This window comes from Theropithecus gelada, chromosome X (genome assembly GCF_003255815.1).
Source record: "Theropithecus gelada isolate Dixy chromosome X, Tgel_1.0, whole genome shotgun sequence".
Taxonomy (NCBI): domain Eukaryota; kingdom Metazoa; phylum Chordata; class Mammalia; order Primates; family Cercopithecidae; genus Theropithecus; species Theropithecus gelada.
In genome coordinates, this window is record NC_037689.1 from 88,472,572 (window position 1) to 88,500,153 (window position 27,582).

The following is a 27,582-nucleotide window of genomic DNA, read 5'->3' on the forward strand; positions in this document are numbered from 1 at the left end:
TTGTAAGAGGATCAAAAACAATAGGGCATCTGCTTTGTAAAATTATCTTTATTAAGCTCTTTCTCAACCTCCTGGGAATAGCAAGGAACCCTAATTCCTAGCAGATAATTGTCTTTAATGCTGTTCTTACAAATCTCTTTCTTAGCTTAGTGATAATTGTCTTTAATACTGTTCTTACAGATCTCTTTCTTAGCTTAGTGAGGTATTATTATTGGTGTTTCTATTTTAAGACAAAAAATAAAACCTTTCGACTTTCCCATAACTGTTTTCTCCAACTATGAAAGATCTCCAGATGGATTTTTTTTTGTCATTGACCAATAAGTAATGGGACTAGACCCTGATAGGCATTCACTCTTGTTAAATTGTTTAGCTAAGATGACTTGAAAGAAGTGTTCTTTTCTTTCTGCCAGACAGACTAGGCATGTTTGATGAGTCACATCATTCAGATTCAAACACTCGTGTTTAAATCCAATATTTACTGCATTTGCTTCAGTCTTGGCAGAAAATACTGGTCAATATTTGTTCAAGCTAAATGACAACTGGATCCATATTGTACAGTTGACTCTCACTGTACTATTGATTTTCTGCCTCTTGTCTAAAGATCAGTTAGCAAAGACAACTACAGCCTCTACAAAATTTTAAAAAGTATAAACATTATTTTCTCTATTTTGTTAATCTTCATGATATAGGTTTTTTTTAACTAAAGTGTTTAACTTAATCTCTAAGAATGATTGGCTGAAAAAGACATCAGTGTTTTCTCTTCCTATCTAGAGTCTGTGTTTAAAGAAAAATGAAGGAGAGAGAACTCCACTTGAAGCCAATGGAAAAAGAGGTACAAAAGCATACTTGTGGAGGAATAAGAAGACTTATATCTTAGTCCCAACCGCATGGTTTACTATCCAGATGACCCTGGGCAAGTCACTAAATTATGTGAACCCAAATCTACTCTTGTGTGAACCAATGATAATACCAACTGCTTTTCTTGCTTTGTGAGCTTTTGTGAATATTAAATAAAGTAGAATATGAAAAGGCCTGAAAATTACTACATAAACTTAAAAGATCATATATTATCATATCTCTGATTTTAAGACAAAAATTAGAAAAATAATATCATCAAACAGATGTACTGTAAAATGATGTTGGGTTTTTCACATGACATGCAAAGAAGTTCTTTCTCAGAAAGTAGTTCTTTTGTTATTTACTAAGCCTAGTCCTCCACAGTCAGCTTTAGATTTTTATAAGAAGTGCATCCTGCAAAGATCTATATTCTAAGATGTTAACGCTATTCCTAAATCCAAAACAGCATTTTTACATAATTATATCACAGATCTTTATTATTCTCCTATAGAAGCATCAAAAGGGTTGAAATAGTAGATATATTAAAGAAGGCTGATAGTAGCGTCTAAGACCAGAGGCCAGTGTGCATTACTCATAGTTAAAATGTCCTTCCAGATAGGGAGAGATTTTTTAAGGGATACAAAGTAGCTAGATAGGAGGAATAAGTTCTAGTGTTGTATACCACTGTAGGATGATTATAGTTAACAATAACACATTTTTTAGTTTCAAATAGCTAGAAGGAGGATCTTGGACATTCCCAACACAAATAAATGATAAATGTTTGAGATGATAGATATGATAATTACCCTGATCTGATCATAATACATTATATGTATCAAAATATCACTATGTACCCCATGATTATGTACAATTACTATTTTTCAAAAAATTTATTAGCCTCTGACATACTTGGGAAAAAAGAAAGTAAAATAAGGCTTTAAAAAAGACACTCCTCCATAATGCTGTGATGTATTTAACAGTGTAAGACTTGTGAATTATACTTTGTCATATTCCCTGTCCTTCCACGTCATGTATAACACAACACTGCCTCCACAGACAAGCAGATGGTACAAAACATGAAAACTCCCCCGCTTTCCCTGTTAGATGAGGTGCTAATAAGAAACTCTGGAGAAAAACTTTGAGACTGTAATGACCTTCTTTTGGATGATCTGAAGAACCCATCGGATGTCTCATCAGATTTAGGTGACCATGATTACACAGGTCTAAATGTTTCTTGTTCAAACATTTAGGCCTGTATAATCATGGTCACCTAACATTTTCAACATTAGGTGTTGCAAATCCTATGGAAAACTTCGAACCTCAATTAGCCACAGAAATCAACTATTCCCTTTGCTCTTTCTCAACCCTCTTGCCAACTTTATTGAGGAGTCTACTAAAATTGACCCATCTGTTTGAATTTATTTTTAGATCCTCCTCCCAATCCAGCTTCCTTCTGGAAAATACACAGGACTTGACTATCTTTGACTGTCTAGCATATTTCCCTTCATCTCTTAACCTCTGTACCTTAAAAATTATAGTTAAAATTGTTACCTCCTGGTACCAGAACAAGGTTTCATGGCTGGGATGAAATTCAGACCATATAAAAAATATTAGAAATACATCAAAGTTGGAGGGGATTAAAAAAACTTTTTAAATGAACATTTTTCCAATACCTTATGTGAGTCTAGAATAAAAAATTCTGTTAAATACCATATGTTATAGCAGTTTTCTAAATAATTAGCAAATCCATGTAGCTTGATTTTGCTTCTAGCAAATGAGTTATCTCATTCCAAAGTTTCTTGGGACAATTAGATCTGTTTTTGGAAAGCAAGATTTAGCCAGGCGTAGTGACTCTCACTTGCAATCCAAGCTACTTAAGAGGCTGAGGTAGGAGGATCACTTGAGTCCAGGAGCTCAAGACCAACCTCGGCAACATAAGAAGATGCCTACCTCAGAAAAACAAAAAACAAAAAACAAAAAACAAAAAACAAAGGAAGGAAGGAAGGAAGGAAGGATCTTTTTTTGTTAATACAGTCATGTGTCACTTAACAGGGATATGTTCTGAGAAATGCATTGTTATGCTATTTTGTCATTGTTTGAACATCATAGAATACACTTATTTAGTAGAGGGAACACTTTAAAATGTGCAAGATTTTACATTTTGAAAATGAAGGTATAGATCATCATGGCAAACAAGAGGAAGGACTAGATTGCAGCTCAGACTCGGATGGGCAGAGCAGTGTACGAAGGCTTGCATTGTGAATTTTAGCTCCAGATTGACTGAAAGAACAAACCAGCAATCACAAGAGGAGCCACAAATCCGCTGAAGGAAGCAGACTGTTCCTGCAGGACCTAGGAGACACCCCAAATATTGTGAGTTCCCCAAAGGCAGAAGTGGGAAAGGGGGAGCCTCCTCTCCCAAACACATACCCCCACTGGAGAAACTGAATGTCTGTTTGCAGAAGAAGTTTCTGACCTTACCTGGAGCTGAGTCAATTTAGAGATCCAAGCAAAATACAGGGGTAGAGGAAGCAGCACAAAGGCTCTGGGAGCTTACTGGGTCCCCAAGCAGGCCATTCCTGCCTGGGACCACAGGGATCCATTGGGAGGGTGGCCAGAGGAGCGGGGCCAGATGGTGAGGGAAACACCACAAGGAGAGGGAAATCTCCAGCTGAAATTCATAACAATTTGAATGGGGCGAGAAACCTCCTGGCCAGAACTCAGGGAAGGGTGTGAATCCAGTGTGCAGACTCCACAGGTAGGGGAAGAACCAAGCTGTTTTCTTTTGCAGCTGGGAGGTAGGTATCCTGGGGCAAGTTCTCAAGCCTTGCTCACCCACTGCCTGAAACAGACTCAGGACTGCTAGATGGGGCATGGTGGGAGTGAGACCAGCCATTTTGTTTGCATGGGAGCTGGGTGAGGTCTGTGACTGCGAGCTTTCCTCCACTTCCATGACAACTTGCATGACTCAGCAGAAGCAGCCATAATCCTCCTAGGTACACAACTCCATTAACCTGGGAACCTCATCCCCATCCCCCACACTGCCACAGCAAGATCAGCCCAAGGAGAGTCTAAGCTCAGATGTGCCTAACCATGCCCCCACCTAATCGTCCTTCCCTACTCACCCATGGCTGAGAGACCCATAGATGGTTTACATCACAGGACTCTATGCAGACAACCCCCAGTACCAGCCTGGAGCCAGGTAGACTTGCTAGGTTGAAAGATCCAGAAGACATACAACAATCACTGGTTTGGCTCACAGAAAACCACATCCATAGGAAAAGGGGGAGAGTACTACATCAAAAACACACTCTGTGGAACAAAAGAATCTGAACAACAGCTTTCAGCCCTAGACCTTCCCTCTGACAAAACCTAACCAAATGAGAAAGAACCAGAAAACCAACTCTGGTAATATGACAAAACAAGGCTCTTCAACAGCCCCCAAAAAATCAGACTAGTTCACCAGCAATCGAACCAAACCAAGAAGAAATCCCTGATTTACCAGAAAAATAATTCAGGAGGTTAGTTATTAGGCTAATGAGAGAGGCAGCAGAGAAATGCAAAGCCCAATGCAAGGAAATCCAAAAAATGGCATAAGAATTAAAGGGAGAAATTTTCAAGGAAATAGCTTAAAGAAAAAACAAAAAAATTCAGGAAACATTGAACACACTAACAGAAATGCAAAATGGCCTGGAAAGTCTCAGCAGTAGAATTGAACAACTAGAAGAAAGGATTTCAGAGTTAGAAGACAAGGTCTTCAAATTAACACAATTCAACAAAGACAAAGAAAAAAGAATAAGAAAATATGAACAAAGCCTCCAAAAAGTCTGGGATTATGCTAAACAATCAAAACTGAGAATACTCAGTGTTCCTGAGGAAGAAAAGAATTCTAAAAGCTTGGAAAACAAATTCAGAAGAATATTTGAGGAAAGATTCCCTGGCCTTGCTAGACACCTAAACATCTGAAAACAAGAAGCACAAAGAACACCTGGGAAATTCATTGCAAAACTATCATCACCTAGGCATATTATCATTAGGTTAGCTAAAGTTAAGACAAAGAAGGAAAGAATCTTAAGAGCTGTGAGACAGAAGCACCATGTAACCTGTAAAGGAAAACCTATCAGATTAACAGCAGATTTCTATAAGCTAGAAGGGATTGGGGCCCTATCTTCAGCCTCCTCAAACAAAACAATTATCAGCCAAGAATTCTGTACACAGTGAAACTAAGCATCCTATATGAAGGAAAGATACAGCCTTTTTCAAACAAACAAATGCTGAGAGAATTTGCCACTACCAAGCCATCACTACAAGAACTGCTAAAAGGAGCTCTAAATCTTCAAACCAATCTTGGAAACACATCAAAACAGAACTTCTTTGAAGTATAAATCAGATAAGACCTATTAAACAAAAATACAAGTTAAAAAGCAAAAACAGGCCGGGCGCAGTGGCTCAAGCCTGTAATCCCAGCACTTTGGGAGGCTGAGATGGGTGAATCACGAGGTCAGGAGATCGAGACCATCCTGGCTAATGCGCTGAAACCCCATCCCTACTAAAAAATACAAAAAAACTAGTCGGGCGAGGTGGCAGGCACCCGTAGTCCTGGCTACTTGGGAGGCTGAGGCAGGAGAATGGCATAAACCTGGGAGATGGAGCGCTTACAGTGAGCTGAGATCCGGCCACTGCACTCCAGCCTGGGCAACAGAATGAGACTCCGTCTCAAAAAAAAAAAAAAAAAAAAAAGCAAAAACAATGAACAAAAAACCAAAGTACACAGGCAACAAATAGCATGATGAATGCAATGGTACCTTGCATCTCAATAGTAAAATTGAATGTAAATGGCCTAAATGCTCCACTTAAAAAAATACAGAACTGCAGAATGGATAAGAACTCACCAACCAACTATCTGCTGGCTTCTAGAGACTCACCTAACACATAAGGACTCACATAAACTTAAAGTAAAAGGGTGGAAAAAGGCATTTCATGAAAATGGACATCAAAAGTGAGCAGGGGTAGCTATTCTTATATCAGAAAAAACAAACTTTTAAGCAACAGCAGTTAAGAGAGACAAAGAGGGACATTATATAATGGTAAAAGGCCTTGACCAAAAGAAAAAATGCTATAATCCTAAACATATATGCACCTAACACTGGAGCTCCAAAATTTATGAAACAATTACTAATAGACCTAAGAAATGAGATAGACAGCAACCCAATAATAGTGGGGGACTTTAATACTGCACTGACAGCACTAAACAGGTCATCAAGACAGAAAGTCAACAAATATTGGGGGAACCCACTCCCGAAAATTCAACGTAGGTTATTTTCTGTTTTTCCTAAGTATCGGCTGTCTAAGAAATAAAGGGAAAGAGTACAAAAGAGAGAAATTTTAAAGCTGGGTATCAGGGAGAGACATCACATGTCGGCAGGTTCCATGATGCCCCCCGAGCTGTAAAACCAGCAAGTTTTTATCAGCAATTTTCAAGGGGGAGGGAGTGTATGAATAGGGTGTGGGTCACAGAGATCACATGCTTCAAGGGCAACAAGAGATCACAAGGGAGAAGGTCAGGGCGGGATCACAAGGTCAGGGTAAAACCAGAATCACTAATGAACTTCCATGTCCCACTGTGCACACATTGTCATTGATAAACACCTTAACAGGGTTCAAGAGCAGAGAATTGGTCTGACTAGAATTCATCAGGCTGGAATTTCCTAATCCTAGCAAGCCTGTGGGCGCTGCAGGAGGCCAGGGTGTGTTTCATCCCTTATCTGCAACTGCATAAGGTAGACACCCCCAGAGCGGCCATTTTAGAGGCCCCCCCCAGGAATGCATTCTTTCCCAGGGCTGTTAATTATTAATATTCCTTACTGGGGAAAGAATTCAGTGATATTTGGCTTACCCATAAGAAATACAGCTCTGTTCTGACTGGCTCCCAGGCAGTCAGACCGAATGGTTATCTCCCTTATTCCCTGAACATCACTGTTACCCTATTCTTTTTTAAGGTGCCCAGATTTCATATTGTTCAAACACACATGCTTTAAGAACAATTTGTGCAGTTAACGCAATCATCACAGGGTTCCGAGGCGACATACATTCTCAGCTTATGAAGATGATGGGATTAAGAGATTAAACTAAAGACAGGCATAGGGAATTATAAGATTATTGATTGGGGAAGTGATAAATGTCCATGAAATCTTCACAATTTATGTTCAGAAATTACAGTAAAGACAGGTGTAAGAGACTGTAAAAGTATTAATTTGGGGAACTAATAAATGTCCATAAAATCTTCATAATTTATTTTCTTCTGCCATGGCTTCAGCTGGTCCCTCCATTCAGGGTCCCTGACTTCCCGCAACAAACAAAGAAACAATGGATTTAAACTATACCTTGGAACAAATAGAATTAACTGATATATACAGAACATTTCATTCAACAACCACAGACTACATATTCTATTCAACAGTGCATGGAACTTTCTCCAAGATAGGTCATATGATAGGCCATAAAATGAGGCTTAATAGATTTAAGAAAATTGAAATTATATCAAGCAGTCTCTCAGATCACAGTGGAATAAAACTGGAAATCAACTCCAAAAGGAACCTTCAAAACTATGGAAGTTAAATAACCTGATCCTGAATGAGCATTGGGTCAAAAACGAAATGAAGGTGAAAAATTAAAAATTGTTTGAAACTGAATGACAATAATGACACAACCTATCGAAATTTCTGAGATACAGCAAAGTCGGTGCTAAGAGGAAAGTTTATAGCCCTAAATGCCTGTATAAAAAAGACAAAAAGAGTACAAACTGACATTCTAAGGTCACACCTCAAGGAAATAGAGAAACAAGAACAAACCAAACCCAAACCCAGCAAAAGAAAGGAAATAACCAAGATCGGAGCAGAACTAAATGAAATTTAAACAAAAAAATACAAAAGATAAATGAAACAACAAAACCTGGTTCTTTGAAAAAATAAATAAAATTGATAGACCATTAGCAAAATTAACCAAGAAAAGTAGAGAGAAAATCCAAATAACCTCATTAAGAAATGAAATAGGAGGTATTACAGCTGACAGTACAAAAGATCATTCAAGGCTACTATGAACACCTTTATGCACATAAACTAGAAAATCCAGAACAGGTGGATAAATTCCTGTAAAAATACAACCCCACTAGCTTAAATCAGGAAGAATTAGATATCCTGAGCAGACCAATAACAAGCAAAGAGACTAAAATAGTAATTTTAAAATTACCAACAAAAAGAAATCCAGGACCAGATAGATTCACAGGAGAATTCTACCAGACATTCAAATAATTGGTACCAATTCTTTTGACACTATTTCACAAGCTAGAGAAAGAAGAAACTCTCCCTAATTCATTTTATGAAGCCAGCATCACCCTAATACCAAAACTAGGAAGGAACATAACCAAAAAAGAAAACTACCGACCAATATCCTTGATGAACATAGATGCTAAAATCCTTAACAAAATACCAGCTAACCGAATCCAACAACACATCCAAAAGATAATCCCCCATGATCAATGTATACTGCTTGGGTGATGGGTGCACCAAAATCTCACAAATCACCACTAAAGAACTTATACATGTAACCAAATACTACCTGTACCCCAATACCTTAAGCAAAAAAATTTTTAAAGATAAGAATTAAAATTAAATAACATAAAATGAATACAAAACTTCAAGCTATTTTTAAAGAGATCAGTTTGTACTGCTTCCCCACTCTTTCACTTCCACCTGCTAAATTCCCCTTACATGTTTACTCATTTTATTCCCTTTTATTTCGCAAAGTTCTACATGTGCTTCCATAGCCTCTCCAATAAACTTAACTTCAAAGGAAAGGAAGGATTTTGTCATCGCTTTCAGTCAATATATCTTATAAAAAACACATTCACTTAAATATAATGTTTACACAAGGTTTAAAATTCTCAAGAAAGTCCAGGCTTCAATTTACCCAGTACTGAGCTTTTGATATGCAGGAATGAACCTAGCATACTTCAAAAAGTAAAAGAACTATGTTGTCACTACAGTGTTGCTCCAACGTGTTACATAATATTAACAAAGAACTTATCATGCATTTCATAGGGTCCTCTTCTTTTTGGTAGACTGGACCCTATCAAAAGAAGGTATACAGCTTCTAGAACACATGTTCATGTAGGCATCGAGACTGTGTAAAATAGACATATATATGAACTTGTGTTTTAATTATTTTTTGCACTTCAGAAAAAATCTCCTAGACTGAGTGCCCTCTGGTTTTATGGTAAAAACATCATAGAGTCATATATATCACAAAGTAGCATGAGCAAAAGTGATTGGGATTTATAGGTAGTTCTATGATAACCAGAGAAGTAGACATCAAACTTAGTCTTTAAAGGCTGTGGAGAGTTTTAAAGACATAACAGAGAAAGAACTAAAGGTGAGAATAGCATAGCTGGAGCAGGAGCTACCAATAAGATCAAAGAGGTGGGTGAATTAGGCCAACTAAGGTGGTATCTTTAAGTCCATAGTTCAGGAGGACTCAATATACCAAATGAGTTACATCATTCCAGCATTTCCTGGGACAGTTAGATCTGTATCAGTAGAAAGCAGCCAAGAAGATCTGAGGAGTAAAATGATGTCAAATTGCCATGCTATGGAAATAATCAAACTGTAGTTTGGATAGCTTTAAGAATCAAACATTTATAAATCTCCAAATGTTCTGTATTTTCCTAGGGCCCACAGTCCATACTAAAAAGGTAATGAAATAATCAGCATACTTTGCTGCTAGCCTCAAACCAAATGACTGAGGAGTCTTAATGTTTACCAAATGAATATTAAACCTTGGCTTTTCCTCATTTGGGAAATTTTTTTTTCCTAATCCTATCACTACATTGTTTTAGACAGCCTACAGAAGAAAAAGCAATCACTGTGCTGAATGGTAAGACCACCACAAAATAATCTGGGTAAATTGTCCTGGTGTCAGTTCACTAAATAAGTTTCAATAACGTAGGCCTTGCTTCTCTTCTCCCCTGAAGAGCCATGGTCCCTTCTACTAAGCCAAGCAAGTACCAATGTCTTTCGTGGACGTTCTTATTTGGACATATGTCTGAGAAACGGTAAAATGTTACATTGGACAAAAACTCAGTAATGCAGCGGGTTGTAACTTCCCCCAAATTAGAAACACTATGTACATTCTGAAATGTATAAGTAAAATATATTATTATTATTATTTTATTATTATTATTATTATACTTTAAGTTCTAGGGTACATGTGCATAATATGCAGGTTTGTTACATATGTATACTTGTTCCATGTTGCTGTGCTGCACCCATCAACTCGTCAGCACCCATCAACTCGTCATTTACATCAGGTATAACTCCCAGTGCAATCCCTCCTCCCTCCCCCCTCCCCATGATAGGCCCCGGTGTGTGACATTCCCCTTCCCGAGTCCAAGTGATCTCATTGTTCAGTTCCCACCTATGAGTGAGAACATGCGGTGTTTGGTTTTCTGTTCTTGCGATAGTTTGCTGAGAATGATGGTTTCCAGCTGCATCCATGTCCCTACAAAGGACACAAACTCATCTTTTTTTATGGCTGCATAGTATTCCATGGTATATATGTGCCACATTTTCTTAATCCAGTCTGTCATTGATGGACATTGGGGTTGATTCCAAGTCTTTGCTATTGTGAATAGTGCCGCAATAAACATACGTGTGCATGTGTCTTTATAGCAGCATGATTTATAATCCTTTGGGTATATACCCAGTAATGGGATGGCTGGGTTATATGGTACTTCTAGTTCTAGATCCTTGAGGAATCGCCATACTGTTTTCCATAATGGTTGAACTAGTTTACAATCCCACCAACAGTGTAAAAGTGTTCCTATTTCTCCACATCCTCTCCAGCACCTGTTGTTTCCTGATTTTTTTATGATTGCCATTCTAACTGGTGTGAGATGGTATCTCATTGTGGTTTTGATTTGCATTTCTCTGATGACCAGTGATGATGAGCATTTTTTCATGTGTCTGTTGGCTGTATGAATGTCTTCTTTTGAGAAATGTCTATTCATATCCTTTGCCCACTTTTGATGGGGTTGTTTGTTTTTTTCTTGTCAATTTGTTTGAGTTCTTTGTAGGTTCTGGATATTAGCCCTTTGTCAGATGAGTAGATTGCAAAAATTTTCTCCCATTCTGTAGGTTGCCTGTTCACTCTGATGGTAGTTTCTTTTGCTGTGCAGAAGCTCTTTAGTTTAATTAGATCTCATTTGTCAATTTTGGCTTTTGTTGCCGTTGCTTTTGGTGTTTTAGACATAAAGTCCTTGCCCATGCCTATGTCCTGAATGGTATTACCTAGGTTTTCTTCTGGGATTTTTATGGTATTAGATCTAACATTTAAGTCTCTAATCCATCTTGAATTAATTTTCGTATAAGGAGTAAGGAAAGGATCCAGTTTCAGCTTTCTACTTATGGCTAGCCGATTTTCCCAGCACCATTTATTAAATAGGGTGCTTTATATATATATAAATATATATAAAAATAATATATTTAAGTAAAATATATTATTAACCAACTTTCTCAACGAAGACTAGGAAGCTACTAACAGCTGCCCCTAGATTTCAAAATGATGAAAGAATTCATCTCATAAAATGGAAAGCTTTCAAACAAATGCTTTAGCTCATTTTACTTTGCCTGTGCTCATGGCGCTGCCCTTCAGAACGTAGTATGGTAGATGTGATTTTGGAACAATGGAGGAAGATCTCAGTTCCCTTTCCAAGACACAAGATCTTTAGGCAAAAATTAGTCTTCCCTGACTGCTTGACTGTTGAGCTATTGTCAAAAACAGAGTACAATGAAGAAAGTAGTAAAACTCGTGAACTCAAAATATAACAAACCACCATTTGCTTTTCTATTGCTCTGAGTTCTTTCATTTAACAAATATTTATCTAGTGCTTACTCTGCACCAAGAACTGGAAATATAGTGGTGAACAAAACAGGGTCCCATACCTCATGAATTTTAGTCTCTAAAAGGAGACAACACAAATATATAATTATTTAAAGTGCAAAGAGAAAAGGTGAAAAAAGATATTTACTTGTTCATTGTCAGTTCTTCTTAACCAGACTATAAGTTCAAAGAGCAAGTAATTTGTCTTGTCCCCTTTTCTACTTTTGTATCATCAGTGCCTAGAACATAGTAGTCATTCCCTCAATACAAGTATATTGAATGAAAAAAAAGTTTATTGAATGAATATATATATAAACTATATATGAATGAATATATATATTATATGAATGTGTATATATATATATATATATATATATATATAGAGAGAGAGAGAGAGAGAGAGAGAGAGACAGAGAGAGAGAGAGAAAGACCGAGTCTTGCTCTGTCACCCAGGCTAGAGTGCAGTGGCGCAATCTCGGCTTGCTGCAACCTCTGCCTCCTGGGTTCCAGCGAGTCTCCTGCCTCAGCCTCCTGGGTAGCTGAGATTACAGGTACATGCCACCACACCCAGCTAATTTTTGTATTTTTAGTAGAGACAGGGTTTCACCATGTTTGCCAGGCTGGTCTCAAACTCCTGATCTCACTCAGGTGATCTGCCCACTTCGGCCTCCCAAAGTGCTGGGATTACACCATGCCTGGCCAACTACAAAATCTTGAGACAAAGAAATGCCTCTACATCAATGAAATTTCTAAGACAAATGCTCAGTTTGGATTATTCCACTTAGAACCAAGAAATATGCCTGAGGCAAGTGCTTGAAATAAAGCAAGAGTCCATTGTACTTCTTCTAGAGAGCCTGAACCTATCCTTTTGGAGAGCCTGAACCTATTTTATTTTGGAAGCCATGTACAGGATAGACAAAACAGTCTGCCTTTGTTTTTATAATTGAAATTCTATTAACCATTTGATATTCTTTTTTCCAGTCTTCCAATACTAATTTCTATCTTTAAATATATATACATATTTGTTCCACACTGCTGTACTGACCTGAAAAAGTGAGAACTCAAACAGAATATTGCCAGATGTTTCCTATTCTAATTTATCTTAGCCTAATAAATATATTTATTGCTTATTTTATGAGATGTATAGATCCCAACAAAGTTGCCTATAACATTAAATTTATTAAAATAAAACTTTAGGTAACTTGGTTCCCATAAAAAAATAAATAAGAGAAGGAATTCATAGGGTAGGAAACTTACCAAAGAATCAAGTAATATGATATTAACTCTTTGGTTTTTTTATTATTATTATTATACTTTAAGTTCTAGGGTACATGTGCATAACGTGCAGGTTTGTTACATATGTATACTTGTGCCATGTTGCTGTGCTGCACCCATCAACTCGTCAGCACCCATCAACTCGTTATTTACATCAGGTATAACTCCCAATGCAATCCCTCCCCCCTCCCCCCTCCCCATAATAGGCCCCAGTGTGTGATGTCCCCCTTCCCGAGTCCAAGTGATCTCATTGTTCAGTTCCCACCTATGAGTGAGAACATGCGGTGTTTGGTTTTCTGTTCTTGTGATAGTTTGCTAAGAATGATGGTTTCCACAATAGCAAAGACTTGGAATCAACCCAAATGTCCATCAGTGACAGACTGGATTAAGAAAATGTGGCACATATACACCATGGAATACTATGCAGCCATAAAAAAGGATGAGTTTGTGTCCTTTGTAGGGACATGGATGCAGATATTAACTCTTTGAATACTGGACAGTATTATGTCCAAGTAATAGGGCGTGCTGACGTGGGAGGGCATTTTGTATCTGTTATCTAATTTCAGACTCTCTCCTTACCCTTTATCCCATTTAGGCACTGTTTCAAATACTAAGAATTCTTCCTATGCCTGGCGAGGCCCTGACTCTACATTTTGATCACACACTCATCAAGGACAGTATTTAAGTTTGATTTCACAGAATAATATTTATTATGTATGCCCATACCAAAAAGTGGAAAGGAAGAAGAAATAGTAATTTCTGCAAATGTTGCTAGTTATATCTCTTGTCACAGTAACTCAAATGGCATCTAGATTTACACAGTGATTACTCTAATGTGGTGGTTCTTAACCTTGGCTGCATGTTGAAATTAGACTGGGGGCTTGATATGGTTTGGCTCTATGTCCCCACCCAAATCTCACCTCGAATTGTAATAATCCCGGATTGTTGTGGGAGAGACCCAGTGGGAGGTAATTGAATCATGGGGACAGGTGTTTTCTGTACTGTCCTCCTGATAGTGAATAAGTCTCATGAGGTCTGATGGTTTTATAAAAAGGAATTCCCCTGCATATGCCCTCTTGCCTGCTGCTGTGTAAGACGTGCCTTTGCTTCTCCTTTGCCTTCCACCATGATTGTGAGGCCTCCTCAGCCATATGGAACTATGAGTTATTTAAACCTCTTTCCTTTATAAAGTATCCAGTCTCAGGTATGTCTTTATTAGCAGCATGAGAACAGACTAATACAGAGCTCTAATAAATACTGATATCTGGGACCTACTCCTAAAGATTTCGATTTAATTTGTCTGAGGTAATATCTGGATATTTGAACTTTTAAAGTTTTCCAGGTGACTCTAAAGTGTAGCCAAGATGGCGCAGAGGACTGTGCCGGGGCAGGGTAGCTGAGGAGGAGGAGGCGGCGATTCGATAAGAAGAGAGGGGAAGAGGCCATGGCCGCCCGGTGAGGCGGTGAGGCAGGAAGGAGGCCCAACCACTGGCCGGGCCTTGGGCCCCAAGGAGAGGTGAGAATGGACCAACGGACATGGGGTTCTGCAGAAGCCGCCCCCAGAGAATGCGTCCCTGAGAGACTGCCTGACCACCCCTCTCTTTCTCCCCACTCCCCCATTCCTCCTTCTCCACCCCCCACCCCCCGCCCACCTGCTGTGCTATGAACAGTCAGAGCCTCCTCTCCACAAGAGTTTATAAATGAAAATGGAGGAAATGCCTTTGTCTGGCCTGAATAACAGCAAGCTAGAGGCCATAGCTAGGGAAATATAAGCGGACCTGGTCTAGAATTCTTGTTCGGGATTCTGCTTTGAGGTACATCAGGCTGCCAAGTGTGGTTACTTCTTCCTGGATGACATGGACCCTGATAGCGTGAACGATTTTGGTTTTCAACCAGTGGGAGAGCAAGGAGTGTGTCTGCCCTGGTTGCAACTGTAGCATTCCTGCCCTCGTTTTGCTCCCCATCTGGATAAGTGCCTGGGAATGGGTGGGAATAGCAGCCGAATTGCCAACCACCGGATTGCCAATAGCAACGATATGGGCAAGTCTGAGAGTGACCAAGAGGATAATGATGACATCAACGACAACGACTGGTCCTATGGCTCAGAGAATAAAGCTGAGAAGAGAAAATCAGGCAAGAACCCCGATTCCCCTCGAAGATCTGAGTCTTTAAAATGCAAAAATGGGGAACTTAGTGATTTGATTTTTTTTTAAGTATAACAACTCAACTGGGATCAGCTATGAAACCTGGGGCCAAAGGAGTTTCATATCCTGCTAAGCATGCAATGTAGGGTGATTTCTGAAGATACCAAGAAGATGTGCACAAAGTCCCTGCACTGCCCACAGCACACAGATGAGCAGAGATGAACCTTGCAGATGTATTTCTTCAGGGCCTCAGCTGTCCACCCAGAGGTGGAGAGTTCCCAGGATAATGACAGTTTTGATATGACTGACAGCCAGGCCCTGATCAGCCAGCTTAAGTGCGACTGCTTCTCTGATCTCTCACCCTCTGATTCAGGCTCCCCCAAGACGAAGGAAAATCAGGAATGGGGTCTAGGTACCAACAGCTCTGAGACACAGAAAACGTAGAAAAAGGAGTCCCATCTGAGCCTGATAGGGACTTCCTCCAACCTGGGCTCCAACAAGAAGCCAAAGTTACCGATACCCCTGATGGCCAACATCTATGATGACATCAACTGACTTCAGTGCAAGAGATAGCCTTTGGCTGAGCAGAACCCTCTCTCCTGATCCCTACCCAGGTGCCATAGCCTGGCAAATGAATGGCTGCTGAGGGTTGGGGCTTGGGAATCTCGGTGTGCCAGGCAGGCAGAGGATCTGATTATGTGCCCCTGGGGGATGTCAAGGTCCTCTACAATGGAGCACAACTCCTCGGCATGCATGACTCAGACCTGGACATATTATGCCTTGGACATAAGTTTGGTGGGGAGGCTGTTTTTCTATTTATTCTGTGAGCTACTGAATGTCCAGCTAGGCCAGGGGCCTGACTGGGCACTGTGTCAGGGCACTGCCTGTCCCCCACCGTAAGAATTGGACTAAGCCCGCTGAGGAGCAATGTGGTGGTCTGGAAGGCTGTGGGTTGGAAGCTGAGCCTGAAGGGGGCCTGCCCTCGTTGCCCTCAGCAATGTAAATGGGTCCAGTACTTGGAGCTGAGGGGCAAGGATGGGCATGTCCTGTCTGTGAGGAGGGTCCTATCAAATGTCCCCAGTCCCAGTGGTAGGCAGGCACAGAGTACTCTCTGCTGAGGTGGGCATCCAGAATTGCCGCCACCTTCCCTGCCCTTCACAGGGACAGCCCTTTCTCCTTAGTCCCCAATGGCTTCCTTGGCAGCAGGAGCTGTCCTTTTGTTGTTGGGTGCCAAGAAAGGACCTCCAGCCTCTACAACTTCAAGGAATGGGAAAGGGAGGATATGGAGAGGGAGCTGTGTCAGAATTACTCCCCATGACTCTCCTCCCTGACCCAGGGCTGGTGAGGAGTGGGGCCCCAAGGTGCGAGGGAAGTGTGCTGCTTTATTTGAAATGTTTTCTTACCTCATTCCTTGCCCCAGGAAGGGGCCCAGCCTCAATCTCCTGGGGTGGCCCTGTGTTCTTCCTACCCACCCTGCCCCACTGCCCTACCAGGGTAGCCCAAGTTCCCAACTGCTGCTTGCCACCCCCCCTTCACCTTGACTGGCTTCTCTTCCTATCTCAGAGCTCCTGCCTCGAAAGCCCCCCATTTCCCTTCCTTAGTGCTTTTAAGTTATTTATTCTGTACTTGTGGTTTGGGACTCTGAGGAAAATCGTATCTTGTGCCTCTTCCCCCTTTGCTAGGATTTCTGTGGGAAGAAAGGGTGGCTTCTGTGTTCTGCGTTGTCAGTGGAGGGGAAGAGGTATCAATTACCCTTCTGTGGGACTGTCAAATGCCAGTGTGCCCACCTGCCTTGTCTACATCCTAAAGAGATGTACCATCCACCCTCCATGCGGGCACCACTACTCCCAGGAGCCAAGCTGGAGGACCACAACCTGGGCTGAGAGCAGAGCTGACTGACACGGGTGGAGGTGATCCTGAGCCAAGTTCTCTGGCACTTGCTGGACATGTCCCCTGCCCTCTTCCCAAGAGGAGCTATCCTACATTTGGGTAGTTAGTACCCAGGATTGGTTGGACTGATTGGGTTAGAGACCCTAGGGGGTTAAGGGAACAACAGAGATGGGGCTACAGCACCCTGTTTGGAGCCCCACTGTCCCCCTAGGGTGATTCTGACTCTGTCTGATGCCTGGTTACAAATTAGTTTTTGACCCACAAATTGTGATTATTTTTTAAAAAACAGATTTTAGCAGGAGTTAGAATAAATCCTGGGGCCTTGACTCCTCTGTTCTTGGCCCCATAGCCTTCTTCCTCCCAGGGGAGGCCAGAGATAGAGGAGAATCTCACCAGGCCTCCAGCCTCCTTCCAGATGCATTCTTGGGAGTAGGCGGAAGGTGAAGGGAGGAAGGCTGTGGGCCACTGTCCCTTCTGAAAGACAGTTGCAACTCAGGCCCTAATACATCCTTTTCTCTTCTCTTTTTCCCCCTTCTGGTTAGAGGAGGGAGAAGTGGGAAGTAGTTTGGGAACCGGTTTGTCCATATAAACTTCCCCATTGTTCCTTGGCCCACCCTCAGGGCAGAGCCCCCTGCCCAGACTGGGTAAGAGATGGGCTTTGCAGCACCCTGAGGGAAAAACCCTTTTCCTTCTGAAAAGAGAGTTTCCCTGTACCATGTAGTTGAACAGTGGCTAGGAGCTTCCCACTCCCCTCCCTCTTACAGCAGGCTGTATAGACTTCAATTCCTATCCTTCCCATCCCAGCTAGGTGTCATCTGCCCTATGTCTGTATCCTATCATGTGTCTGAGTGTGTGTGGGGGGGGGGGGCGGGGGCGGTTATTCTCTACTAATTTCCATGGCCAGTGGCTTTTCCTTCCATGCATCACTCCCACCCCCACCCCCTACATACTCTGGGGCCACCCGCCTGGGATTACCACATGCTCGGGTGATTGAAGGAGTGGGGTGGAGCTCACGCTGTCCTGTCATCTTGAGATTTTTATTTTTGCATGTGTAATTCATTCTGTACAGGTAGCTAACTCTGTAAATGCTATGTATTCCCTCTGCCCCCATGGCTGCTTTCTTGAACTGCATCTCCTATTGGTAAAAAATAAAATAAAATAAAATAAAACAAAATAAAATAAAATAAAATAAAAAATAAAGTGCAGCCAAGACTGAGCGACACTGTTTTACACCTTTGATTAATTTGACACTATCAGAATTGATAATGGTGACTGCTTGGATCCATAAATTTGAGAACCTCCCCTGAAGTAGTAGGAACCAAACCAACTCTTAAAGCTCCATCAACCAGCAACAGCATGGACATCTGCCCAACGTAGCATGAGTAGTACACGTTTCTTCCAAGTACCAGAAAGATATAAAATGTTTATCAGGGCTTTGGAAAAATGAAATGCTCTTGAAAATGCCATATATATATATATATGTATTTACATATCAGTGATATGTAACTTTCACTTCAAGAGATTATAGCAAAGGAAGACAGCCAGATGAAAATATTATTAACTGAATTTTTCCTTGCAATAGCTTCCAAAATGGAGATGAGCAGCAGCTGCATTTGAGTTAAGTGATTCATATATATTGAAAAGGTAGCCTCTACTGTTTGACACTTTGCACCTCCTCACATGGCTCAGCATCAGTACAGTTCCATTAAGACAGTTTGCCCCGGGTATCTCAGCCTTTAGATCTGCCTGCCTGTTTAGATCTGCTGGCACAACCTCAGTAGTGCCAGCCAGGAACAGCCTTACAAAGAATCATTAAATTTAATGTCATCACTCTTCATCTAGGTGACAGTGACCAAGTCAATCAAAGATGTGCAAGTGGTGGTGACCTCTGCGACTCTGGGCACTCTGGCGACTCCTGTTAAGTCTGTCTTGTTTATTTCCACATGTCTTCTCTGTCCCACAGTTACATTGCTACACCACCCCAGTTGCTCCATGGGAGTGAAGGGCTGATTTCACTATTAGGTTATTCAGGACATTTTTCCATCTAAGTCAGCACACCCTCAGTGAGTGCTCGAATTTCCCAACTCCCCAGTCATGGGGTTGACTATCATAGCTTACTAGAATAGTTAGTACTTAGGAAGAAAACCTACTTAGTACTCTCAAAAAGTGTTCTGGGTCATGAGACCATAACCTGTAAAAGAAGGCTAACGGAACTGTGATTATATACTACAGAGAAGAAAAGACCTGGGGAGGGAGTACTTGGGGAAAGGGATATCTTTGCAGTCTGTAATATTGGAAGCTATGCCAAAAAACACCTCATTTGGCACCTGCTAAGACTTTAATGGGCTTAGTTGCCATGGATAGATTACCTACACTGGGAGTTACTTTGTTTCTGTTTTTGCTTTTTTGAGACAGAGTCTCTCTCTGTTGCCCAGGCTGGAGTGCAGAGGCACGATCTCGGCTCACTGCAATCTCTGCCTCCCGGGTTCAGCCTCCCGAGTAACTAGGACTACAGGCACATGCCGCCATGCCCGGCTAATTTTTTTTTTTTTTTTTTGTATTTTAGTAGAGATGAGGTTTCATCATGTTGCCCAGGTTGGTCTCAAACTCCTGAGCTCAGGCAATCAGCCTGCCTCAGCCTCCCAAATTTCTAGGATTACAGGTGTGAACCACCGCGCCTGGCGAGATTTCTTTTCTGATTCCAGAATTCAAGGTGATCTCTCTCCTTTCTACCCCTGGACTATTTAGTATATATTACAGGGCACATACTATGTGTGGCCTAAAATTCTAGTTAGTTGTCATGCGTCTGTGTTTCCCTCTGGATTTTGGGTTTTCTGAAAGCAGTATTATTTTGTACTTATTTGTATTTCCAGTGCCAGCTCAGGGTCAGGCACAGAGTAGGCATGCAGGAACTAAATGAATAACATGAACAAAAGAATACATTCCCTAGCAGTGAGCCATTTTATAAATTGGACAGTGCTTTCAAGAAAACTTGTAGAGTCTTATTCCTTGGAATATATGACCTCTAAACTTTACATGGCAGATTTTATTCCTATTTGAGTACTGCAAAGGAAGAAAATTAACTACAAGATCTTAGAATGTTTATACATTCACCCATTCAGTAAATATTTATTGAGCTCCCAAGGTTTCAAGCCAATTTCTAGGCACTTGTGACATATCAGTAAATGAAATACACAAAATCTTTACCTCACAAAGTTTATACTATAGCAGATAGTAAAAATTAGAAGTAAATTATATTTACGTTTCCTACTTTTATCTGCCTGATAACTGCATATGTCCAGGTTTAAATCCTAAGATAATGAAACCTGATCATGAGGAGGAGCTGGTGAAGCATTTTGAGGACTGAGAAAAGATAATAAAAATAGACTGTTTGGGATACATTTAAACATAAATTTGAGATAGGTAGACCCATGACAAGACATTTGTAGTAGTCCAGATGTGAGCTACACAGACCCTCAATGAGAAATTTGACTATGAAGATGAAGAGGAGAATAGCACAGCTAGGCACCTGAAATATGGGGCAAAAGAGAATGGAAGAGTAGCTCCAAGATTAGCTACAAGGTAACAGAAAGTATAAGCACAGGAGCAGGAGTAAATTTAGAACATTTATATTGATTGTGTCCACAGGGCATGTATATTTGTGTCCATTTCAACATCCCTGCTCCAGCTGGGCTTTGTCAGCTTTTGACACTTCTGCTTTGCTCCCAAACCAGTGAGACACAAGAATTTAGTTTGCTCAAGGGTTCTCAGCCTCTGTGGTCAGTGAAAGTCCATGACCTAGCAGGACACACAGCTACTCTTGGCTCACCCCGGAAATATCCCAGAACAGAACATAGGGGGTTCCACTTCCACTTTCCAGTCCCTAAAGCAAAGAAACAGTCTGGGTATGTGAAAGGCAATGACTGTGCAAGAGGCTAAGGGATGCACCAGAAAATGTTCACTCCCCACTTGAATTAATCTGGACAGTGTTGTGCAATATGAAAAAGCATGAATTTGGAGTCAAACAGAACCTGGTAAGATTCAAGGTTCCACCATGTGTGACTTTGGGGAAGTTACTTAACTTCAGAGCCTCTGCTTTATCTATAGAGTAATAATAACTGACAGATTTGGGATAATGCATGTAAAAATGCTTCAGTTTCCAATAAATTTTAAGAATAGAGATCTAAGGCTTTCCCTATCTGGGGAGCTCCTTTGTAGGTTACCAGATATTCTGCTTCTCATGGGGAGGTTTTATGCAGTTTCTGCTCATCTTACTTGATACTCTGACAAAGTCACCAAACCATTATTTGAACGTAGATTGTCAATCTTCTTCTCACCTTCTCTTCTGATTTTAGAAAAATGTGTAAAAATTGTTAAAAATTATAGTAGTATACAGCAAAATAACTGATATTTATTGCCTACATCTTAAATAACTGATATTTATTAGTTACATTAGTTATCTTCAAGGTAACTTTATGAAATACATACAATTTTTAGCCCCATTACTTATGAGAAAATGGAAACTAACTTATATAAGGCCTCATGCCTAGGTAAGCAGAAAATCTAGGATTAAAACTCAGTTTTCCTCCTTTGTTGAAACTGAAAGTCCCCCATAAACCTACCCCACAGATAACAATTTGTTGTCTGCCCTTCACAGAATTTTTCTGTGTATATATTAACCTATATTTTTCAACAAAAATGGACTCATACATTCTTGTTTAAATTTTGCTTTCTTCATCTAGAATATGTTGTAGGCATTTTTCTGTATGTGTACATATAAAACTACCCCCATTCTTTTTAATAGCTTCGTAGTATTGTTCAGTATATTGATGAACTAAAATTTATTTAAGCAATCTCTTATTGATAGGCATTCAAGTTGCTTCTAACTTTTCCATATTACCATGAATGATGCAATAAACGTCTTGTATTTCATCATACACTTGTGTAAATGTTTCTGTTGAATAACATCCTAAAACTTTAATTGCTCAGTAAATTTTTTTTATCTTAATAGGTATTGTCAAATTACTTTCTGGAGTGGTGGCACAAGTCTACACTCCAACTATCCCTGTATGAAAGTGTCTTTTTCCCTACACCTTCAACAAAAATGGGCAACATCAATTGCTTTTATACTTTGGCTGTTATAAATGAGGTTTAGCATATTTCTATGTATTTACTAGCCAAACATATTATTTCTTGTGCAGATTGTCTCCAGAGTGTTCATTCTTTCATTAATTGACTTAAATTATTCTTATTTATTTGTAGATGCTATGATGTATGATGGATATTTTATAGTATTTTCAAATACATTAGTTTTGTCTGATTATTAAACCTCTACATTTTAATTGTAGAAAATCAGAAAATGGAACAAAGTAAAAAGTACAAAAGAAAAATTACTTTAGGTCTACCAATTAAAATATGTATTTGATGCATATTTGAAGAAAATTATAAAAATAAATTATTAAAGGGAATGTATGATTATTAGAAAAATTGGAAAATACAAAAAAAAGAAAAAAAATTAAACATCTGCAAGCTTGTCATACTTTTAACCTAGTTTGGATTATGGCTTATGTACAATTTCATATTCTGCTTTATTACTTAACATTATATTGTAAACTTTTTCCCAAGCCATTAAAACTTCTTCCAAAACTGTAACGAATTTTTCAACAGCTTCATTGAGATGTAATTTAAAGAGCATAAACTTTACCCACTTAAAGTGTACAAGTCAGTGGTTTTTAGTATATTCACAAAACTGTGCAACTTTTGCCATAATCAATTTTAGAATATTTTCACAACTCCAGAAAGAAATCTTATGCCCATTAGCAGTCACTTCCCCATTTTTTCACTGGCCTTAAGCAGCAATTTCTCCTAACCCCAAGCAGCAATTAACCTGCTTTATGACTCTAGATTAATTTGCCTATTTTTTGGAGAACTTTTAATGCTGGCTTATTTGTTTCCACCTAATATGAGCATGGACGCCTTGAAATCCTCCAGATAGTATGTGCTTAGGGAAAGCAAACATAAGGTTAATACAGCAGAAATGTTATTACATTGTTTGTATTACATGCATTTGGGTATAGCATAGGTCAAATCCTGTCCTGAAGCAAAACAGCTGCCTCACATCTGGAGTCTGCAGTCTAGCAAACTAGTCAAGGCTAGAGATGCTAAAAATTAAGTTATTCAACTGTACACAAGTTGTCCTGCTTCACCCCGAACTTCAATTTGAAACAACCTCCTTATTTACTCTTAATTCTTCCTATAAAAGACCTACCCAGGTGGTGTGCACCAATAGTCCCAGGTACTCAGGAGGCTGAGTGGGGAGGATTGCTGAGCCTAGGAGTTTGAGGCTGGAGTGTGCAGTGGTCATGACACTGCACACTCCAGCCTGGGAAAAACAGGGAGGCTCTGTCAAAAAAAGAAAGAGAGAGAGAGAGAGAGAGAGAGAGAGAAAGAAAGAGAAAGAAAGAAAGAAAGAAAGAAAGAAAGAAAGAAAAGAAAGAAAGAGAGAGAGAGAGAGAAAGGAAAAAGAAAAAGAAAAAAGACCTACCCAATCTTCAAAATACACTGCAAATGCCACCACCTCCCCCTTCAAAGCCTTTCCTGACTCTGAGGGGAATTTGGATCTTTGTTTCCTTGTAGTTTTATAGTGGTTTAACCTCCTAGGATAGTACTTTCTACATTCAATTTGATTATACCTAACAGACAAAACCTGACACATATGAGGCTCTTGGCCTGGCCTAGAGTTACAGAGTTAACACTCATATTACAAGAGTCAGTATTGGAGAGTGGTAGCCAGAACATGGACTCTATCTACAAACTGTATAGTTCAATTCCCAGCTCCATTTCAAATTAAATTTGGAGCCCAGGCCTTGAGCCTTATACTCTTTGTAAAATGTGAATAAATTAGTACCTTTCTCATAGGGCTACTATGAAGGAATAAAGGAGAAAATTTTTGTAAGGGCCCAGATACAAGCCTGACACACACAGTAAGTACTCAAGTCTTTTGATGAAATTAATTGTATGTAAATTGAAAGTCCATTTAAGAGGAACCAGGAAAAAGGTTTGCAGGCCTAACCTACCAGGGGTATTCCTAGGCTGTTCCTTGTTCAACTCTCCAAGTCAGTAGGTAGAGTGGGTGGAAGTAGGAAAATGACAAAATTTTTTCAGTTTATGTATCACATCCACCCACTCACAGCCACAACTGTCTCACTTCCTCTTTTTCTGTCACCTTAAAAACCAGAGCTCAGAAAACACTGTTTCTTATTGTTCAATCAAAAATAAGGGTGGTGGCATATAGTTTATTTTTTGTTTGTTTTCCATTCTGTATACATGCATGTAACCAATGGATCCCAATTTGATTTTCAAGCATACTAGTGGTTGTTTTAGTTGACTAATACTATTAGCCTTACACTTCAGAGAGAGCAACTAGGGCTCAGTAAAGACAAAGCAGCTCCACTCTGTCCAGTCTAAAAATGACCTCTCCCAAATGCATTTTTTTAGGGTAATTTCTTAGAACCTGCATAATTAGAGGATGTAGCAGCACGAGTGGCAGTGTGATGTAAATAAAGGTAGTCTGGGTTCTAGTCCTACCTCTGCCACTGATCTTCACTGTGTATCATTAAACACATTCCATTCCATCACTAAGCTTCATTTTCTTCCCCCCTGTGAAGTTGAGGCGAAGGAAGAGGACTCATTGTGGTCTCAAAGGGCCCTCTAGGCTCTGACTTTCTGTTATTTTAAGTATGGATCTAGAATTGGTGATGAAGGAGAGAGTTGGGTGCAGCATAGAACTCTCAGCTCTCCATCCTTAGATACCTGCTTCTTTCTGCACTCTCCTATACTGAGGGGTATGACATTCTCCCATGGCTTCACCATCACATGTCTATAAATGATTGTCAAAGTTCTCCCTCTAGGCATGATCTCCCCTGAACTCCAGTCCTACCTTCTTCACTCTATGAGGACATCTCACTGCAGGAATTCCATCACCTCTGTTTCCACATGGCTAGTCTGAAACTGTCTTCTGCTAAAAATAACCCCTCTCCTTGAAACTTTCTGAGCTCTGTTTACGGCCTTATTGTTGCCCAGGCCAACCATATCTACAGCATGAGTAGTATCCATGCTTTCCACTTAGCCATGATTCACTCTGCCACATAATCAAAACCTAGCTACTCTTCTTTCCACAGTCTCTGGCATCCACCCCCTTATATTCTGATTTCACTGTCATTGTCCTGCATTTACTATTTGTTGCAAATCCAGACTGGTTTCCCTGCTTCTACCCCTCCTCATCTATAGTCTACAATAGAGAAGCAAGGACAATACTTTTAAAACATAATTAAGATTATGTCATCCTCCTGTTCAGATCCCTCCAATTGTTCCTTATCTCCGAATAAAAGTTAAAATCATTTACATGCCCTACAAGACCCTGCATACTACACTCTCCCTCACCCTTTTCTATTCCCATCTTATCTTCCCCCGATTTTCTCCTTCACTCCCTCTGCTCCAAACACACCTCTTTGAACATTCTAGGCATGTTCTTGTCTCAAGGTCTTTGCACTTGCAGTCCTCCATGCCTGGAGTTATCTTTCCCCAGATATCTGCTAAGCCTACTCTCATATTTCATTCAGGTCTGTTCAAATATTACTTCCTCTGAGAATACATGCTATCTCATTACTCTCTGTATTAGTGTTACATCACTGTCATAACAAATTAGAACAACTTTACTGGCTTAACACAACATAAATTAATCATCATACAGCCCTGGAGGTGAGAAGTCTGCTATGAATCGTATTGAGCTACAATGAAGATGTCAGAGGACTGCATTCCTTTCTGTAGGGTCTAGGGGAGAATCCATTTCTTTGCCTTCTCAAGCTTCTAGAGGTCACCCCTTTTCCTTGGCACATGTTTCCCTTCCTCCATTTTCAAAGTTAGCAGTGTTGCACCTATTTGTGCCTTTCTCCCATAGTCACATTTCCCCCTACCTAACTGACTCCTCTTCCTCCCTTTTCCACTTTTAAGGACTCTTGTGATTACAGTGGACCCACCTGGATAATCCAAAATAATCTCCCTACATTAAGGTTGATTGATTCGCAACCTTAACTCCATCTGCAAATTTAATTCTCCTTTGCCATGTAACCTAACTTATTCACAGGTTCTGGGGATTAGTATGCAGACATCTTTGGGGGTTCAGTACTCTGCCTATCACACTCTAACACTCTCTATCCCATAGCCCTGCTTTATTTTACTTCATGGTACTCATCATCATTTGACATATTATATACAATATACATATTTGTTAGTTAGATAGACATAGTCAAGAAAATCAGATCTTTCTATGAAGCTTGTTAAAATATTTCCCTTTCCCCAAGACAATCATTTTCAACTTTGTTAGCTATTTTTTTTTTTTTTTTGGCCAAGGGTTGACTTCATAACTCTGAAAAACATGCTCATATTGCTAATGTCATTCTTAAGAATTTAGCTCTAATTCACTCCCTCACCTCTATTCACCCAAATCCTGCACATCCACATATGAGTATTTCCTGTCTTCATATTCCCCAATTTATTATTAATAAATAAACTATTTATAGACAACGTTGGTGGTGAGAGCAAGATTCAGTGTTTATGTTACTGGTACATCATGTCTGAGCCACATAATATATAATTATATAATTATTGATTTTCATTTTCATATTTGTTTGGTTGTTTCTTAAACTTTTTTCTTTCTACTAAAATTTAAGTTTCATGTCTGTTTCTTTACTACTATATCCCCCAGGACCTAGAACAGTGTCAGAAACATCAAAAGTGCATAATAAGCATTTATTCAATACCTATTATGTGCCTGGTCTTACATCTAGGGTCTTGTAAATATCTTCATCATGGCTTCTTTCAAACTACCAACACAATGTCACTAAAAACAGAGTTAGGAATAAATTCACAAAATCAGCTCTTAGAATTTAAGTTGGCCATTTAAGTTATTAAAGAATTAAGTTGGCCGTTTAAGTACTTAAATGGAATTTAAGTACACCATTGGTTGAAATTCAGTCACCTCAATTTCTCTCTGTTCCCTTCCTCTTCCCTGCTACAGAACTCCTAGGGATCCCAAGAACATAAGTTGAGAATCCACTGGTGAGTATGACACCTTTAGAGTATAGATGGGAGCACTGAGACCTAGAGAGGTGAATGAACCCAGGTCTCCTAATGCCTATTCCCATTCTCTTTCCATTGCATTATACAACCAATAGTCTAATTAGTCTCTCATTTTTCTGCTTCCAATTTCCCCATCCTATTCCATTGATATTCTGCAAACAGATTTGGTCCTAAGAAACTGCTTTCAACCGCAGCAGGCCCCTATTTCACTATAGAACCTTCTACAGCTCCCACATAAGTCTTTAAGATCAAGTCTAGGCATCTTGGTCTTCTTTTCAAGACCCTCCACAACCTGGTTTAGCTTTTTCTTCTCCTGCCTTTCTAAATATACACCAAGCTAGAGTCCAACTGACTCTCCCTG

General features: G+C 39.8%; 1 pseudogene; it reads left to right on the top strand.

Annotated features, from left to right (window-relative positions):
- The first annotated feature begins 14,747 nt into the window (after positions 1 to 14,747).
- Positions 14,748 to 15,746, top strand: LOC112615923 (annotated as a pseudogene).
- The last annotated feature ends 11,836 nt before the right edge of the window (positions 15,747 to 27,582 follow it).